Genomic DNA, 8,356 nt, shown 5'->3' with positions numbered 1-8,356 from the left:
CGGGCTGCAGACTGATTCCGACCGTCGTTTTCGTCTCTCTCGCACCCATAAGAACGCTCAACGAGCGCGAGAGAGACAGGGCGACGAAAGCGACTCTCGGAATGAGCGTGCAGAGTGCTCGACTTGGGGAGAGAGGGCGTCTATACCCCGTGCTGCGCGGTGCTGCGTGCGTTGCGCCACGCCAACAACGCCATCGTCGACAACAACAACGACCACGATGCGCCCTTGCGACGTGACGCAACGCGGCGCGGAGCGCGGCCTGGCCCTGGAGGGAGGCGCCAGTGAGCTGCTCCGCGCAGGCCGCGCCTCTTTCTGCTGGACGGCAGCGTTTTCCCGCCTAGAGCATTGCTACTGGCCGAGAGCACCATTTTCCCGCCAAGAGCATTTTCCCGCCGAAAGCACTGCTACTGGTTTAGAGCATTTTCCCGCCAAGAGCATTTCTCTACTAGCCGAGAGCATTTTTCCGCCGAAAGCAAGACGAACGCTGTTCGCGCGTGACCGGAGGCGGGGCGAGGAGGGCGCGGAGGGCGACGACGGTCTGGACGGCCAGGACGCCGACGACCGTGTGAGCCGCCAACTGACGCGCGCCTTGCACAAACAGTGAGCGCAGAGCCGCGTCTCGACTTCGCGGACCTCCTAACCTACCTAAGCCCGGCTCTACTTGAAGGCGTCGTCGCGCCGCCCCGCGCCGCCCCGCCAGGTGATCTGTCAGTCACACTCGGGGCGCCGCCCCGCACGGCTGCTATTATAGCGGCCTGTACTGTGTGTGTGTGTGTGTGTGTGTGTGTGTGTGTGTGTGTGTGTGTGTGTGTGTGTGTCTAGTCTACGCCTGTGTGATTGTGCGCCCGCCCGACGCCACGCCCCCTTTGTGTCTGTGTGTGTGAATGTGCGTGCATGTGTGAGATGTAAGGTTGGGCCCCCTCCTCCTCGCATGGACCGCCCCCGCGCAGCTGTCAAGGGACTCCTCGTCTAGTCAGTCACTCAAGTCACAAAGCCTGAGAGTGCGGAGCGTGAACGTGAACACACACACACACGCACACACAGGCAAACGAGTGTGTCTGAGAGAGGGTCCGGCCGATGGTATCTCCGCGAGCAATAAGCACACCGCCACCAGCAGCTAGACTTTAGATCTGGGGCTGATGTCTGCCGGCGGCCAGGTTGCCGGGCCAGGGCTGCTGGCCAGGGCCAGGGGTTTCGAACGGTAGGTATCCTATCTCTGTCGCACCCCTGCGGCCTGCGAGGGACGGAGCGCGAGAGAGACCGTTCGCCATCAGCGTGCTTATGGCTTCTGGGCCGTCATGATGGCGTCGGGCAAAAGTGGGCGACGGGCTCATCAGCGACGACGAATGGACACGGTACACCGTCACTTCACTTGCGCCTCTCTGGCTTTGTCGCGCGGCGATCGCTCGGCCACCCCGCCGTGGCCTGGACCATTGTGGCGCCGCGGAGACGCACAGCAGGGCGTGGAGCAGACTCACGGACAGACGGACGGGCAGACGGACGGACCGACGGACGGACGGCTAGGCGGATCGACAGCAGAGGTGAACGGGCACGGGATGAGTCACAACGCAGCTGCACTGCTGCACACACTAATAGACGACCTGATTGATATCGCGGCCGGTTTGATTGGATAATTGATTGATTGGATGCCGCTTTGCAGTACCAGCGGGGGGAGAGGGGACGGGGGAGTTCGCCTGGAAAGAAGCGGAAGGGAGGGGACGGTTACGTCCGTCGAAGAAGTGGACACGAACGAGTCTGGCCTGACAGGGGGAGTGAGTACCTGCCCCGCCGCCCCGCCGCCCCGCCCCGCGACGCCGGGCAGGAGGCCCTACGTCGCAGGACGCGGACGCGGCGGACGCAAGGGGTTCCGTTGGAGCGTGAAGGACGGGGGCGAAGGACGCGGCGGGGATGGACTGGGCTGGACAGGACACCGCCCAAGCGGCCAAGCACAGGGAGCGCTTGAGGCACTGCAGGAAACGCTGCCCGCTGCCGGCCGCTGCATTCCACGGGGCTCATGGGAACATCTTTAGAGTGTCCGCCGGCGGGCTGGCGGCCTGGCGGCCTGGCGGACGGGGAAGGGAGGGAAGAGCGTCATCGGCAACCTCTGGCAGTGCAGGGGGCGCCGTCGTACCGTCGTGCCGTCATGGGAAGCGACGCCGCCGCGCCGCCGCCGAGGAAGGTATCCATCGCGCTGCTGGGCTGGTCGCCGTGATGCTATCAGGATCAGGGCCGGACGGGCCGGGCCGGACTACACTCGCTGTGCGCAGTGCCACGCAGTGCAGTTTGCAGCGCCCTGGAAACCACTTGTCGGGGTGACACGACACTAACAGTGCAGCGGGCAGCCCCGCAGCCTTGCGCCAGGCGCGTGTCGTCCCCGTTCTCGGCTTTCGGCCGCAAACAGTGATAATCGCGGCCCGAATTTAGCCTAGCCCCGGACAGGCTGGCCGCCACCAAGCCGACCAGGATAACGGCCAGCCAAAACAATCCCCGCTTATCGTGTGGGAGCCACGCGACTGGCCGAGGCCGGGCCCGGCCGGGCGGCGCCGCGCCACCTGACCAATATGACAACAATCTTATCCCCGGCCTCGTCCGCGGCCTGTACCTCGCGCCCCGCCCCACCCCGCCCCGCCCACCGAGCGCCGTGCACGCAGCGCCAGGAATGCAACGAATGCAATGCGCGGTCCCGATCGCGCCCCCTCGCGTGCAGTGCCACAGCCACCTCGGCACGCTACGCCGAGGGCCCCGTCGTAGCGCCAGCGTGGCGCGGCCGTAAGCACCGTGGCCGTTCGGCGGCGACCCCGCACCTCGAGACGCCCGTTAGCCAGGCCAGGACCGCGCGGACGCGAGGGCCTCGTGACGAGGCTCCCGCGGAGACGCCGTTGCAGGGCAGGGCCCCGGCAGGGCCCCGGCAGGGCGCTGTCGGCGCTGCTGTCGCACGGCGGCGCGCTCTTGACGCGTCGCGTCACGCCGTCCCGTCCACCTTGCCGCGGGCCTTGCCGCGGAGCGCCGCGGAGTCGCCTCTCGGTTCCGGCGGCCGCTGCCGGACTCGTGGACGCCCAGCGCGGAAGTGCGCCAACCGGCAGCGGGCCGCGCCACCGCCAACGGCCCCGCGGCGACAGGTCCGCGCCTCGGCCGCCGGTGGCCGCCACGCCCACTTCGGGGCAGCCCGCCGCGCCACGCCGCCACCATGCCCGTCCCGCCGTCCCGTATCGATATTGATGCAGTCATCAGGGAGGCCGGGCCGGGGGCCGGGGGCCGAGCGAACGAAGAACGAACCGCCGCTTCATTAAAACGAGGCGGCCGCCACCAAGGGGGGCTAATCACGGTGGCGCGGCCGCCAATCTCGGCGGCAGGCCGCCTCCGAACGGTGCTTCCGCCACACTGTCTCTCTCGCACTCGCGGGGCGCGCCGTAGCGGTGCGACAGAGACAGAGCGACGAATCGCCTTTGTTCGGAATCAGACTTTGGATGCATTCTGGGCGATCCAGGGCGACGTGGTGGTCGTCTTCTGCCCGAGCAGTCCATTTCAGCGCCGGCGCTTCATCGCTCTGTTTCTCTCGCACCCATACGGCGCGCGGCAGGGGTGAGAGAGACGCTGAAAGCAGCGCGACGAAGCGGCCATGTTCAGCACCAGCCTGCAGGCCAGGTCCAGATGGACGTGCTGGGTGACGTGCTCGGAGACGTGCTCGGTGACGTGGGTGGGCGTGACTGGAGACTTGGCCGGAACCGCGTCAGGCGTCCCCGTCACGCGCCGCAGCGGGGTAACTACGCCATCACCGCTAAATGCCCGCCCAGCGAGCGGCCCCGCCGGCCCCGCCGGCCCCGTCAGCCCCGCCACTCGGCCAGCCTCCCGGGACTGCCGGCCGGGACGGGGCGCTTGGGCGGGAAGAGAGCCAGGGCGTGGCCGCGTGGCCGCGGCGTCGTCAGCGCCGGTGGGTACCGGAGCGGGTACCGGAATGGGTACCGGAGCCGTGTGCGGTGTGTACAGTGTACGTCCGTATTCATGCCGCGCAGCGCGCAGCAGAGCAGTATCGTACGAGATGGGCGGGCCAGTCCGGCGGAATGCCACAGTGCAGGGTCCTGGAGGGAGTCCTGGGTCCCAAGGCTCTCACGGCATGGCCCGGCCAGCACGGCCCACTGGCACCGGCCCGGCCAGGGAGGCGTTTGTCTCAGAGTGGACCACCTCAGAGCGACCGCCCTGCCCTGCCGGCCCTGCCCCAACCCGGAGGCCGACCGTCCACAAGCGCGGCCTGCATGGAGGCGGGTCGGTCCCCGAACAAACCACGACGTCAGCCATCACCGTTAGGAGTACCGAACGCCCCGCGCTGAATTTTCCCAGCCGGTAAATGCGTCGTTGGGCGCGGCAGGGCCTTTACGGCCTCCAGCAGGGCGGCCGGCCCGTCCAGTGGATTAGCGGCGCGGGGCGTAACTGCGCTAACGACGCGGCGGCCGGGACATCGGGACCGCCGCGGTGCATGACGGGGAAGTGCCCAATCGGCCATCTGAGCGACAATTCATTACTCAACCAGCCGCGGCGCAGCGCGGCGCGCGGCCCGGGACTGACTCTGAGGCGGCTCTGCGTGTCCCTGTCTCTCGCGCACCCCAGTGAGACGCTGCGTGAGTGCGAGAGAGACATCGCGCCGTCCCGGAGACAGCCTGCTGGACCGGGCCGCCGCGGCGCGCCGTCGTGGCGGACTCGATTAGCGCACGACACGCCGGTCTGGGCGGGGCATTATACTCTCGTAACCATTGACTCCCAGGAGTACACCATCCCTAGGGACAGTGTACTCCCCTACCTCGAGAGGGGGGGAGTACAATGACCCTAGGGATAGTGTACTCCCGGGGGTATCCCTAGGGATGGTGTACTCTCCCTAAGGGGGGCGTACACTGTCCCTAGGGATGGTGTACTCCCCCGGGGGAGTACACCATCCCTAGGGCCAATGTACTCCCACACTAGCAGGGGAGTACTTGGTCCCTAGGGATATTGTACTCCCCTACCAGCATGGGAGTACATGTTCTCCCCTTCCAAGAAAAGGGTAGGGTCAAGAGTAGGTTAAGATCTGACGCGAGTTGAGTAAGATCTGTCAGCGTCAAACAGCAAGGCTGTGCCAGCGTCAAACAGCGAGGCTGTGCCAGCGTCAAACAGCGAGGCTGTGCCAGCCTCACACAGCGAGGCTGTGCCAGCGTCAAACAGCGAGGCTGTGCCAGCGTCAAACAGCGAGGCTGTGCCAGCGTCAAACAGCGAGGCTGTGCCAGCGTCAAACAGCGAGGCTGTGCCAGCGTCAAACAGCTAGACTGTGCCAGCCTCACACAGCGAGGCTGTGCCAGCGTCAAACAGCGAGGCTGTGCCAACGTCAAACAGCGAGGCTGTGCCAGCGTCAAACAGCGAGGCTGTGACAGCGTCAAACAGCGAGGCTGTGCCAGCGACAAACAGCGAGGCTGTGCCAGCCTAACACAGCGAGGCTGTGCCAGCGTCAAACAGCGAGGCTGTGCCAGCGTCAAACAGCGAGGCTGTGCCAGCCTCACACAGCGAGGCTGTGCCAGCGTCAAACAGCGGGCGTGCCAGCGTCAAACAGCGAGGCGGGGCCAGCGTCAAACAGCGAGGCTGTGCCAGCCTCAACAGCGAGGCTGTGCCAGCCTCAAACAGCGAGGCTGTGCCAGCGTCAAACAGCGAGGCTGTGCCAGCGTCAAACAGCGAGGCTGTGCCAGCCTCAAACAGCGAGGCTGTGCCAGCGTCAAACAGCGAGGCTGTGCCAGCGTCAAACGCGAGGCTGTGCCAGCGTCAAACAGCGAGGCTGTGCCAGCGTCAAACAGCGAGGCTGTGCCAGCGTCAAACAGCGAGGCTGTGCCAGCGTCAAACAGCGAGGCTGTGCCAGCGTCAAACAGCGAGGCCCGTGCCAGCGTCAAACAGCGAGGCTGTGCCAGCGTCAAACAGCGAGGCCCGTGCCAGCGTCAAACAGCGAGGCTGTGCCAGCCTCAAACAGCGAGGCTGTGCCAGCGTCAAACAGCGAGGCTGTGCCAGCGTCAAAAAGCGAGGCTGTGCCAGCGTCAAAAAGCGAGGCTGTGCCAGCGTCAAACAGCGAGGCTGTGCCAGCCTCCACAGCGAGGCTGTGCCAGCGTCAAACCCGCGAGGCTGTGCCAGCCTCACACAGCGAGGCTGTGCCAGCGTCAAACAGCGGGCTGTGCCAGCGTCAAAAAGCGAGGCTGTGCCAGCCCCACACAGCGAGGCTGTGCCAGCCTCACACAGCGAGGCTGTGCCAGCGTCAAAAAGCGAGGCTGTGCCAGCGTCAAACAGCGAGGCTGTGCCAGCGTCAAACAGCGAGGCTGTGCCAGCGTCAAACAGCGAGGCTGTGCCAGCGTCAAAAAGCGAGGCTGTGCCAGCGTCAAACAGCGAGGCTGTGCCAGCGTCAAACAGCGAGGCTGTGCCAGCGTCAAACAGCGAGGCTGTGCCAGCGTCAAACAGCGAGGCTGTGCCAGCGTCAAACAGCGAGGCTGTGCCAGCGTCAAACAGCGAGGCTGTGCCAGCGTCACAAGGCCAAAAAACAGCGAGGCTGTGCCAGCGTCAAACAGCGAGGCTGTGCCAGCGTCAAACAGCGAGGCTGTGCCAGCGTCAAACAGCGAGGCTGTGCCAGCGTCAAACAGCGAGGCTGTGCCAGCGTCAAACAGCGAGGCTGTGCCAGCCTCACACAGCGAGGCTGTGCCAGCGTCAAACAGCGAGGCTGTGCCAGCGTCAAACAGCGAGGCTGTGCCAGCGTCAAACAGCGAGGCTGTGCCAGCCTCAACAGCGAGGCTGTGCCAGCGTCAAACAGCGAGGCTGTGCCAGCGTCAAACAGCGAGGCTGTGCCAGCGTCAAACAGCGAGGCTGTGCCAGCGTCAAACAGCGAGGCTGTGCCAGCGTCAAAACAGCGAGGCTGTGCCAGCGTCAAACAGCGAGGCTGTGCAGCGTCAAACAGCGAGGCTGTGCCAGCGTCAAACAGCGAGGCTGTGCCAGCGTCAAACAGCGAGGCTGTGCCAGCGTCAAACAGCGAGGCTGTGCCAGCGTCAAACAGCGAGGCTGTGCCAGCGTCAAACAGCGAGGCTGTGCCAGCGTCAAACAGCGAGGCTGTGCCAGCGTCAAACAGCGAGGCTGTGCCAGCGTCAAACAGCGAGGCTGTGCCAGCGTCCAACAGCGAGGCTGTGCCAGCGTCAAACAGCGAGGCTGTGCCAGCGTCAAACAGCGAGGCTGTGCGCAAAACCGAGGCTGTGCCAGCGCAAACAGCGAGGCTGTGCCAGCGTCAAACAGCGAGGCTGTGCCAGCCTAAACAGCGAGGCTGTGCCAGCGTCAAACAGCGAGGCTGTGCCAGCGTCAAACAGCGAGGCTGTGCCAGCGTCAAACAGCGAGGCTGTGCCAGCCTAACACAGCGAGGCTGTGCCAGCGTCAAACAGCGAGGCTGTGCCAGCGTCAAACAGCGAGGCTGTGCCAGCGTCAAACAGCGAGGCTGTGCCAGCAGCGAGGCTGTGCCAGCGTCAAACAGCGAGGCTGTGCCAGCGTCAAACAGCGAGGCTGTGCCAGCGTCAAACAGCGAGGCTGTGCCAGCGTCACACAGCGAGGCTGTGCCAGCGTCAAACAGCGAGGCTGTGCCAGCGTCAAACAGCGAGGCTGTGCCAGCGTCAAACAGCGAGGCTGTGCCAGCCTCACACAGCGAGGCTGTCCAGCGTCAACACAGCGAGGCTGTGCCAGCGTCACACAGCGAGGCTGTGCCAGCGTCAAACAGCGAGGCTGTGCCAGCGTCAAACAGCGAGGCTGTGCCAGCCTCACACAGCGAGGCTGTGCCAGCGTCAAACAGCGAGGCTGTGCCAGCGTCAAACAGCGAGGCTGTGCCAGCGTCAAACAGCGAGGCTGTGCCAGCGTCAAACAGCGAGGCTGTGCCAGCGTCAAACAGCGAGGCTGTGCCAGCGTCACACAGCGAGGCTGTGCCAGCGTCAACCAGCGAGGCTGTGCCAGCGTCACACAGCGAGGCTGTGCCAGCGTCAAACAGCGAGGCTGTGCCAGCGTCTAACAGCGAGGCTGTGCCAGCGTCAAACAGCGAGGCTGTGCCAGCGTCAAACAGCGAGGCTGTGCCAGCGTCAAACAGCGAGGCTGTGCCAGCGTCAAACAGCGTGGCTGTGCCAGCGTCAAACAGCGAGGCTGTGCCAGCGTCAAACATCGAGGCTGTGCCAGCGTCAAACAGCGAGGCTGTGCCAGCGTCAAACAGCGAGGCTGTGCCAGCGTCCAGGGCCGCCGGAAGTACTTTCTGGTGGGGGGGGGCGAAATTTTTATGAAAAATTGTTGGGTTGCCTACCGTTAAGGGGCAACACCCAATACGGTTTAGACTTCT

Source organism: Thrips palmi, unplaced genomic scaffold (genome assembly GCF_012932325.1).
Source record: "Thrips palmi isolate BJ-2018 unplaced genomic scaffold, TpBJ-2018v1 HiC_scaffold_4, whole genome shotgun sequence".
Lineage (NCBI taxonomy): Eukaryota > Metazoa > Arthropoda > Insecta > Thysanoptera > Thripidae > Thrips > Thrips palmi.
Note: the sequence above shows the minus strand (reverse complement) of the source record.